Raw genomic sequence first — 12,170 nt, forward strand, 5'->3', positions numbered from 1 at the left:
TATAGTTGAATTTCTGTAATTTAAATGAACATATGCTACAACTCTACTCTCATAATATTCTACAAAATTATTAAGGAAGTTGGGGGGGATGGGAGGGAGATCCAAGAGGGAGGGGATATATGTATACATATAACTGATTCAATTCGTTGTACAGCAGAAACTAACACAACATTGTAAAGCAATTATACTCCAATTTAAAAAAAATGATTAAAAAATTATGAAGGAAGTTAATAAGGTGAGTCAGAGAACCAGCAGTTCTAAACCAGCAGTTCTCTTTCTCGTACTGACACCTATAGCATTGACTGACATTATCTTTATTTTCTTAGTGATGACTTAGGAAAGCTTGTGTTTTGTGACATAAATTTGGCTCAGTTAGTGTATGTGTGTGTGTTTGAGAGAAAACTTTACACACTTGTTTGTGTTGACTTTATTTTTTTTATTGGAGTATAATTGCTTTACAATGTTGTGTTAGTTTCTACTGTACAATTAAGTGAATCAGCTATATGTATACATATATCCCCTCCCTCTTGGATGTCCCTCCCCCCTCCATCCCACCCATCTAGGTCATCATCACAGAGCACCAAGCTCCCCGTACTATACAGTAGGTTCCCACTAGCTATCTATTTTACACATGGTAGTGTATTTATGTCCAATTCATCCCACCCTCCTCTTCCCCCCACTGTGTCCTCATGTCCATTCTCTATGTCTACGTCTCTATTCCTATCCTGCAAACAGTTTCATCTGTACCATTTTTCTAGATTCCACATATATGCGTTAATATACGATATTTGTTTTTCTCTTTCTGGCTTACTTCACTCTGTGTGACAGACTCTAGGTCCATCCACATCTCTACAAATGACCCAATTTCATTCCTTTTATGGTTGAGTAATATTCCATTGTATATATGTGCCACATCTTCTTTATCCATTCATCTGTTGTTGGACATTTAGTTTGTTTCCATGACCTGGCTATTGTAAATAGTGCTGCAATGAACACTGGGGTGCATGTGTCTTTTTCAGTTATGGTTTTCTCTGGGTATATGACCAGTAGTGGTATTGCTGGGTCATATGGTAATTCTATTTTAGTTTTCTAAGGAACCTCCATACTGTTCTCCATAGTGGCTGTATCATTTATATTCCCACCAACAGTGCAGGAAGGCTCCCTTTTCTCCACACCCTCTCCAGCATTTATTGTTTGTAGGTTTTTTGATGATGGCCATTCTGACTGGTGCAAGGTGATACTTCATTGTAGTTTTGATTTGCATTTCTCTAATAATTAGTGATGTTGAGCATCTTTTCATGTGCCTCTTGGCCACCTGTATGTCTTCTTTGGTGAAATGTCTATTTAGGTCTTCTGCCCATGTTTTTAATGGGTTGTTTGTTTTTTTGATATTGAGCTCCATGAGCTGTTTGTATAGTTTGGAGATTAATCCTTTGTCCGTTGATTCATTTGCAAATATTTTCTCCCATTCTGAGGGTTGTCTTTTTGTCTTGTTCATGGTTTCCTTTGCTGTGCAAAAGCTTTTAAGTTTCATTAGGTCCCATTTGTTTATTTTTATTTTCATTACTCTAGGAGGTGAGTCAAAAAAGATCTTGCCATGGTTTATGTCAAAGAGTGTCTTTCCTATGTTTTCCTCTAAGAGTTTTATAGTATCCAGCCCTACATTTAGGTCTTTAATCCATTTTGAGTTGATTTTTGTGTATGGTGTTAGGGAGTGTTCTAATTTCATTCTTTTACGTGTAGCTGTCCAGTTTTCCCCGCACCACTTACTGAAGAGGCTGTCCTTTCTCCATTGTGTGTTCTTGCCTCGACATTTAAAATTCACCTATTTCCAATCATTTTGTTTTACATCCCTTTATTATAAGCACACATTAGTACCAAACTAGAATGTACCACCTGTTTATAATTGCATTTTGAATTTTGGTTATTAATATGGATTTTTAAAATAATAATTTATGACACTTTGCTATTAATAAAGGATATGCTCTCTGCTTCAATTGGGTAGTATTGAATAAAGTACTGAAAGTGTAACCCAGAGTATATTATGCTTACTGAAATAAGTCAGACAGAGAAAGACAAATACTGTATGATATCATTTATATGTGGAATCCAAAAAATAATACAAATGAATCTATATGCAAACCAGAAACAGACTCACAGACATAGAAAACAAATCTATGGTTACCAAAGGGGAGAGGGGAGGGGGATAAATTAGGGGTGTAGGATTAACAGATACAAACTACTATACATAAAATGGATATAAAACAAGGATTTACTCTATAGCACAGGGAATCATACCCTATATCTTATAATAATCTATCATGGAGTATACTCCTAAAAGAACAAAAACAAACAAACAGAATCACTATGCTGAACATATGAAACTAATCCTGTATTGTATATCAACTATACTTCAGTTTTTAAAAAGTGTGACATTCAGGCATTTGCTGGCATCACTTTCAGAGAGTCTTTGGATAGTTAATAAATACTCTTCCGTCTAAATCATTTATGGCAGCAAAATGGAGAAAATTTAACCCCCGAAACTTCAGGTGGACCAGTAGCTCTGTTGTGCTACAGTGGACCGCTGACTTTGTTGCACAGGTTGGGTATATGGGGATATTCCAGAATGCTTAGGAGCGCCATTATTCTGCCTTCCCGACGCCACTGGTTGCCTCTGAAGAATGGGTTTATGTTTAGATTTTACACATCTTTTTTTCTCTCTACTTCTGTTCAAAATTTAAACAGGTAGTAGAAATAATTGGATTTCCACTACCTTCCACTCCCCACCTCCTCCTGCCAGTATAAATTCTATATTCTGCTTTTATCACAGGAAGGCAAATAATAAACAAGATGTTTGTCATTCACTTATTTCAAAAGAATCACGTTTGAGCAGCAATTTAATGAGCTATATATGTAATTTTAAAATTTCCAATAGCTGCTTTAAAAACAGGGTAAAGGGCTTCCCTGGTGGTGCAGTAGTTGAGAATCTGCCTGCCAATGCAGGGGACACGGGTTCGAGCCCCGGTCTGGGAAGACCCCACATGCCGCGGAGCAACTGGGCCCGTGAGCCACAACTACTGAGCCTGCGCGTCCGGAGCCTGTGCTCCGCAACAAGAGAGGCCGCGATAGAGGCCCGCGCTCTGTGATGAAGAGTGGCCCCCGCTTGCCACAACTAGAGAAAGCCCTCACACAGAAACGAAGACCCAACACAGCCATAAATAAATAAATAAATAAATAAATTAAAATAACAGGGTAAAGAAACAGGTGAAAAGCATTTTAATACTGTATATTATTTAACTCAACATATCCCAAATATCATTATTTCAGATAATCAGTATAAGGTAGCCAGAATGGTTAGTGACGACTGTTGAATGGTGCAGGTTCAGAGTAAAGCGTCGGTTAATTATACATTTCAGTCCAGCTTATCATTTATCCCTAAGACGGTGCTTTCTCTTTTTTTCTGCTCTGACGACACACGTGAAGAAAATGCCTCACTCACACTGATAGGGTGGAATAGTAGCTTTCTAAGGCAGTGTTTCTTAAGGGTTAGGGAGGGAGGAAGGAGCATCCCATGTAAGGAGAGAGACATTTCAGCATCTGTGGGTCAGGAAAAAATCTACAGCGCAATTCCAGGATGTCTCCTAAAAGGAAAGTCAGTCCCACTTGTGAATAACTGATGTTTTTGTACAATTATAATTACTATGAAGATGTTTAAATTTCATCTAAGTAAAAGAAAGGTTAAAGTGATATAGCCACAGTTCTCGTTTTTAAAAAATATGAAAGCAGCTTCATTTCCGGAATTTGAAAGGGCCTCTTTACTTGTTACCAGATACTCTGACATTCCTTACGGTAGCAACTGTTACCAGTTTTAACAGGCCAAGTCAAGGACTTTAGGCTTGGACGTGGGTTGTCACACTTAATGCATTGCTTATGTTTTTTTATATAGTAACAGTTAATGAATACATGCTACTTGTAAAGTAGGAAATGCAACAGATAAAACATTTTTTAGAAAGACTCCTAGGAACAATGGGTTTACTTTGTTTCTAGCTTAAACTGTTATTGATTCTTCTTTTAAATATTAACCTATGTTCTTCCCCACTCCACACCCCAGCCTAAATAGAGTTCTGGGTGGGGAAGTGTTAAAGGGATAAGGCTGGAGAGTTAGGCTTAACTTGGAATACTTTCAGAATTTGATTTTTATCTGTTAGGTTATGGAGAGCTATTCAAGTGATAACTTAGACTGACATTTCAGAAAAGTCTTCTGGTATCTGTGGAGATGAGGAGGTAGGGAGGATGTGTATATCAGTTTTGACACCAAAGGCAGAAAGAAGAAGAGGCAGATGTAGAAATCTGAGAGAGATCATTGTGAAACCTTTAACTAGTACAGAAGCATCACAGAAGAGGGCTGTGTTCAAGAGAGTGTGAAGTGCAGATTCTACAGAACTTGGGGGAATAAAGCAGATGGGAAGCTCAGTAAGTACTCGGGATGGTTCCAGAATTTCTGGCATGGGCATCTGGATGGATAAAGTGGTTGGTAATGCTCTTAAAAAAAAGAAGTAATTCAGAAGTAATACAAAAGAAAATAGATTGGGTGGAGGGAAGGGATTTGGTTTTAGACATGCTAAATCCAAGTTGCCTTTAGCAATAAAACTGTAGTAACAAAGACCTGCACACTTTAAGCAAAAGTCATATGCATAATAAATGTGTTTATGAATAATGGTATATAGACCAACTTAAATAGTCAAAACATAATCATAATGTAAACACATTACTAAAAGTGCTTGCTAGTTTAAGAAATTTTGTTTTAAAATAAATACTACCTCCCTACATTTTGATTTATATATATTGGCTTTTCTTGAGGCGAGCTTTAATTGTACAGCTTAATCCCTAAATGATGAAAAGATTTTTTATTAATTAATTAATTTATTTATTTATTTTTGGCTGCATTGGGTCTTTGTTGCTGCGCGCAGGCTTCTACTCTTTGTTGCAGTGCACAGGCTTCTCATTGTGGTGGATTCTCTTGTTGTGGAGCATGGGTTCTAAGTATGTGGACTTCAGTAGTTGTGGCATGCAGGCTCAGTAGTTGTGGCCCATGGGCTTAGTTGCTCCGCGGCATGTGGAATCTTCCCAGACCAGGGCTCAAACCCATGTTGCCTGCATTGGCAGGCGGATTCTTAACCACTGCGCCACGAGGAAAGTCCTGATGAAAAGATTTTTTTTTTGCGGTACGCGGGCCTCTCACTGTTGTGGCCTCTCCCATTGCAGAGCACAGGCTCTGGACGCCCAGGCTCAGCGGCCATGGCTCACGGGCCTAGCCGCTCCACAGCATGTGGGATCTTCCTGGACCGGGGCACAAACCCGTGTCACCTGCAGTGGCAGGTGGACTCTCAACCACTGCGCCACCAGGGAAGCCCCTGATGAAAAGATTTTGATGGCTCTCCCCCACTCAGGATTTGTTTTGACTTGATTTGGCAAACGTTCACTTCTTCAGTGGAGCGCATGAACTCCCCTTTCCTAAATGAACCCTCAAGTTCAGTCACATGATAGATTTGCCTAATTTCACCGCTCCTTTGTAAGAAGAATATCTCATAAGGTCATCTGCTATTTTCTATATCCAATATGCGACCACATACTAAAAATTAAATAAAATGTGTCTTTCATCTTCAGAAAGTGAGATTTCATCAAATCACATTAGAAACTTTCATTTTTGTTCCCTGGGATTGATTACATCAGGATAACTCTAATCTTTAATGTTACTTGGATGTGACCAGACCGTTCCAAGTTCTGCGAAAGCCACTGAATAAAACACAACACTGAATCTTAGATACTGGTAATTGTGAGCTGTTTTTGGAAAAACTGTATTCTCTAACCACAGTTGGTAAATACATTAACCATGTGGTTTTCAAAAATATCACCTCAGTTCTTTGCACATGCAATGTAATTTCACAAATACTAAGCAGGTAGCATTAATGATCATACAGAACTATCACTGGCAAAAGTGCCAGACAGCTGCACCACATTTATAACGAGGGCTGGGGGCATGGGGAGCATGGCATTTAGCCTGTATTGTGCCTCGTAACCTTCATAGAAAGCATTACCCCCATTGAAAGCTATATTTAAGAGTTGTGTTCCCCACATGTTTAATTTTCAGAGCTAATAAGCTTCCCTTTTGATTCGTTCCTAACAACTAAACTGTGCCATCATATTTTCCACATATCTGCAGATAATGACACAGAGTGAAAATTAACATTTGCATTTGTAGAGAAACTGCTACAAACCTAAGAAGAAATGAATTTTTGTGATTTGCCACCAGTATTTTGTCTCAAATCCATCTTCACATTCAATTAATAACTCTCCCTGTCTCTGTAGGCCATTTAAACAAAATAAAGTAAAATTCTCAAAAAAAAAAAAATCTTCCGTAACTTTCAGATCACTTTGGGAAGAGTATAATTTTAAGGAATAAGAGAGTTCTTGAAGAGCATACCTCAACATAGTAAAGGCCACATATGACAAACCTACAGCCAACATCATACTCAGTGGTGAAAAGATGAAAGCATTTCCTCTAAGATCAGAAGCAAGAGAAGAGTGTCCACTCTCGCCACTTTTATTCAACATTGTATTGGAAGTTCTAGCCACAGCAATCAGAGAAGAAAAAGAAATAAAATAAATTCAAATTGGAAAGGAAGAAGTAAAACTGTCACTGTTTGCAGGTGACATGATACTATATATAGAAAAACTTAACACCACCAAAAACACTATTAGAACTAATAAATGAATTCAATAAAGTTGAAGAAATATGTTGTGCTTCTGTACACTAACTAATGAGTTATCAAAGAGAGAAATGAAAAAAAAAATCCCATTTACAATTGCATCAAAGAGAATAAAATACCTAGGAATAAATCTAACCAAAGAGGTGAAAGATTTGTACTCGGAAAACTAAAAGACATTGATGAAACAAATTGAAGACGACAAAAACATTGGAAAGATATACCTTGCTCATGAATTGCAAGAATTAATATTGTTAAAATGGCCATACTCCCCAAGGCAAGCTACAGATTCAGTGCAATCCCTATGAAAATACTAATGGCATTTTCCACAGAATTAGAACAAATAATTCTAAAATTTGCATGGAAACACAAAAGACCCTGAATACCCAAGGTGATCTTGAGGAAAAAAAAAGCTGGTCGTATCATGAGCCCTGATATCAAAATATACTACAGAGCTACACCAATCAAAACATATGGTAACATGGTCAAAAGGCACATGAAAAGATGCTCAACATTGCTAATTATCAGAGAAATGCAAATCAAAACTACAAGAGGTATTATCTCACACCAATCAGAATGGCCATCATCAAAAAGTCTACAAATAATAAATGCTGGAGAGAGTGTGGGGAAAAGGGAACCCTCCTACACTGTTGTTGGAAATGTAAATTGGTACAACCACTATGGAGAACAGTATGGAGGTTCCTCAAAAAACTAAAAATAGAGCTACCGTATGATCCTGCAGTCCCACTCCTGGGCATGTTCCCAGAGGAAACCATAATTCGAAAAGATACATGAGTTCCAATGTTCATACCAGCACTATTTATACAATAGCCAAGACATGGAAACAACTTAAATGTCCATTGACAGATGAATGGATAAAGATGTGGTGTATGTATACAATGGAATGCCATGCAGCCTTAAAAAAAAGAATGAAATAATGCCATTTGCAGCTACATGGTTGGACCTAGAGATTATCATACAACTAAGTCAGAGAAAGGCAAATATCATATGATATCACTTATATGTGGAATCTTAAAAAATGATACAAATGAACTTATTTACAAAACAGAAACAGACTCACAGATATAGAAAACAACCTTATGGTTACCAAAGGGGTAAGGTGGGAAGATGGATAAATTAGGATTTGGGGAATAACATATACACATTACTATATATAAAACAGATAAACAACAAGGACCCACTGTATAGCACAGGGAGCTATACTCAATATTTTATAATAACCTCTACGGGAAAAGAATCTGAAAAAGAATGTGTGTGTGTGTGTGTGTGTGTATGTAGGTATGTATAACTGAATCACTTTGCTGAACACTTGAAACTAATACAACATTGTAAATCAACTATACATCAATAAAAAAATTAATGAGTTTTTTAAACTACAAAAAAACCCACAACAGTATGGTACTGGTACAAAAACAGACACATAGTTCAATGGAACAGAACAGAGAACCCACAAAAGAACTCATACTCTATGGACAGTTAATCCGTGACAAAGGAGGTAAGGATATACAATGGGGAAAAGACAGCTTTTTCAATAATGGTTTTGGGAAAACTGTACAGCTACATGCAAAAGAATCAAACTGGACTACGTTATCACACTGTGTACAAAAAATAACTCAACATGGATTAAAGAGCTAAGTCTAAGATGTGAAACCGTTAAACTTCTAGAAGAAAACACAGGCAATATGCTCTTTAACATCGGTCTTAGTAATATTTTTTTGGATCTGTCTCCTCAGGCAAGGGAAACAAAAGCAAAAATAAACAAATGTGATTACATAATGCTAAAAATGTTTTGCATAGCAAAGCAAACTCTAAACAAAACAAAAATCCACCTACTGAATGGGAGAAGATATTTGCAAACAACATAACTGATAAAGGGTTAATATCCAAAATATACAAATAGCTCATACAACTCAACATCAAAAAACAAACAAACCCAAACAACCCAATTAAAAAATGGGCAAAGGACCTGAAAAGACGTTTAAGAAGATATACAGATGGCCAGCAGGCATACGAAAAGATGCACATCACTAATCATCAGGGAAATGCAAATCAAAACCACAATGAGATAGTACCTCACACCTGTCAGAATGGCTGTCATCAAAAAACAAAAAATGACAAGTGTTGGCAAGGATGTGGAGAAAAGGGAACCCTTGTGCACTGTTGGTGGGAATGTAAATTGGTGCAGCTACTATGGAAAACAGTATGGAGATTCCTCAAAAAGTTAAAAATAGGGCTACCGTATGATCCAGCAATCCCACTTACGGGTTTTTACCCAAAGGAAACAAAAGCAGTATTTGAAAAGATATGTGCACCCCAGTGTTTACTGCAGCATTATTTCCAATAGCCAACATATGGAAGCAACCTAAGTGTCCATCAGTCGGTGAATGGATAAAGAAGATGTGGCATATATACACAGTGGAATTTTGTCAGCCATAAAAAAAAATGAAATTTTGCCTTTTGCGACAACATGGGTGGATCTAGAAGTTATTACGCTAAGTGAAATGTCAGACAGAGAAAGACAAATACCACATAATCTCACTTATATGTTGTATCTAAACAAACAAACAAAACAAAACATAAACAGAGTCATAGATACAGAGAACAAATGCCTGGCTGCCAGAAGGGAGGGGTAGGAGAGTAGGGAAAATAGGTGAAGGGGATTAAGAAACACAAACCTCCAGTTATAAAATAAATGAGTCACAGGTTTGTACTATACAGTATAAGGAATATGGTCAATAATATTGTAATAACTTTGGGGATAGATGGTTACTAGACTTACCATGGTGATCATTTCATAATATATGCAAATGTCTAATCATCAAGTATTACACCTAAAATTAACATAATATTCTACATCAATTAATATATTTCAATTTTTTTAAAAAAACACACTTTTCTGCACTGAATAGGTGTTCTGTAGGAATCTGATTAAGTGGGCTCTTATCCATTGCTCTTGGCCATGAGGGCTCCCTGGTCATTCATCACATCATGGCAAACTCTACTTAGCAGTGGCAAAGAGTAGCAGCCACTGAACCCACCTGAATGTGCCACCCAGGGACAAGGTTATTGCCTAGTCTCTGGACAAGTAGGAGGCCAGGGCAACACATCCAGTAAGGAACAGGTTTCCACAGCTTTTCATTGATGTTTTTGAAGTTTCCGGACTCAGCATTTTCTATATGTACTGAATCATTCCTTCTGTTACCACCCTTGTAAATAGAGGGAGGCACTCTTATGCTGGAATTATAAAGCTGCTTGCATTTCCTTCGGAATCATGCCCCGCGGAGCTGACTGAGTCTAATGTTGGCTTCCTTTGATCTCAAATGTGAATCCACCAGTTTGCAAATTTGCTCCAGCATCCACGGCAAAAAAAATGTAACTTCTGCTTCAGCCATTCCTTCAGTGTATGGTGAAACTATGTGCAAACATGGAAAACAATTTCTTTGTGTGTCTATGGCATCAAGCTGATGACAGCATGGCCCTCGGTAGCAGTTGTCACATCTGGAAGTTACCCAATGGCAGAGGTGTTTGCCGAGAAGGGCATCACTCTACTTGGTGTCAGTCTTCTTCTTTCTTAGCCCCAGTCAAAACTGGCAGAATTCCCTGCATTTGCAGGGATCTGTTGGTGGCAGAGGGACAGTTCCCACTCTTGGTTATGGTGTTTTGTCTTCACATTATTGAAAGTTCACGTGTCCTATTTGGCTTCAGAGAAACCGACCTTAATAGGGGGAAAAAAACCTTCTTTCAAGAACAGAAATGAAAAAACACTAAGTTTTTCTGAGTCTATAGCTGAAACTTCAAAGTCCAAATATGATTGTTGCTTGCTCTTTATTTCCCAGACTCTGAGTACTTTAATTATATAAATTCTAATTATCCACAGAAAGCGAAAACACAAGCCCTTTATTCTGCCTTCCTGGGCTAGAAATGAAATAGGCTATTTCGTCTGGATGATACCTCTAAAACGTGTCAGGCATCTGCACTGTATGTGCCAGAGTAGTGCTGTGTGTGATGGTCATCATGTTATGCCAGGATGTTGTCACAAATGTCAGGTTTTCTATCTCACAGAGCAAAAAGATGTATGCGCATCTTGAAAATCATCTGGTCTCTCCACATTATTTGAAAGATGGGAAAACCGGTTAAAAAAAAAAAAAAAGCTCAGAGGTTGGGTTTGAAAGATGGACTGAAACACTTTCTAAAAGCTGATTTTTCAGATTTTGCCACATTTTCATTTGTGAGGCAGCACTTAAAATTCATCGAGCACGACTTTATTTGCTGATGTGCTAATAGTCTTCCTTCTTGTTTGAAAGGAAGAGATACTACTTTCTGCTCCATCCTCTGAAACACACCACCTGCTTTACCAAGCTGGAATGTGGTATTTTTCCACTGAGGAGGGCACTTGTTTTTGCAGTTAGAACACAGCAGTGCTGTTTGAAGACTACACTGCTGATGGCAAAGGATCAAAGGTGGGAGGCGATAGCAGGTGGCAGCTTAAGGGTTGATCAATGCAACCAGTGTGATGCATTGCAGCATGCAGATGCACGGGAGCCCAGCGAGAATCCTAGGGTAAAGGAGAAAAGCTGAAAATCAAAGGCAGGCTATAGTTTCATGTAAATCTGATCATTCTAGGTAATATTAAAAAGGCCACTGTTACTCTACTTAGAATTATGATCCATCTCTTGGAAAACGGATTGTTTAAGTCAATGGATAGAACACTTATCTTTGTTCTCTTATTCCTGTACCTTTGGACACTAAAACCAAGTGAAACAAATTTTAAAAATTCAGTGAGAAAGAAAAAAATTTGTAAACCTATAGGGAGAGAGATGGAGTATCTAGGTTTTTTTGGTTTTATTTTGTTTTTTTTAATTGAAGTTTTTAAAATTGATTTACAGTGTTAGTTTCAGGTATACAGCAACGTGATTCAGTTATACATACATATATACCTGTTCTTTTCTTTTTCTTTCTTTCTTTTTTGCGGTACGCGGGCCTCTCACTGCTGTGGCCTGTCCCGTTGCGGAGCACAGGCTCCGGACGCGCAGGCCTAGCGGCCATGGCTCACGGGCCCAGCCGCTCCGCGGCATGTGGGATCTTCCCGGACCGGGGCACGAACCGGTGTCCCCTGCATCGGCAGACGGACTCTCAACCACTGCGCCACCAAGGAAGCCCTATACCTGTTCTTTTTCAGATTCCTTTTCCTTATAGGTTATTACAAAATGTTGAATATAGTTTCCTGTACTATACAGTAAGCCCTTGTTGGTTATCTATTTTATATATAGTAGTGTGTTTATGTTAATTCCAAACTCTAGTTTTAACGTTCATTCCTTTTCTCTCGGGGACTTTCTTTCTCTTAGTTAACTGAAATTACTCCCAAGAAACATTTCCTGTGTT

At 38.1% G+C, this 12,170-nt stretch overlaps 1 protein-coding gene across 1 annotated transcript in view; it reads left to right on the forward strand.

Moving 5' to 3' along the window:
* ZNF704 (zinc finger protein 704) overlaps positions 1-12,170 on the forward strand; it is a 207,001-nt gene that overhangs the window by 62,109 nt on the left and 132,722 nt on the right. The gene's annotated exons all lie outside the window — the stretch shown is intronic.

Source organism: Grampus griseus (genome assembly GCF_964374135.1).
Source record: "Grampus griseus genome assembly, chromosome: 17".
NCBI lineage: Eukaryota > Metazoa > Chordata > Mammalia > Artiodactyla > Delphinidae > Grampus > Grampus griseus.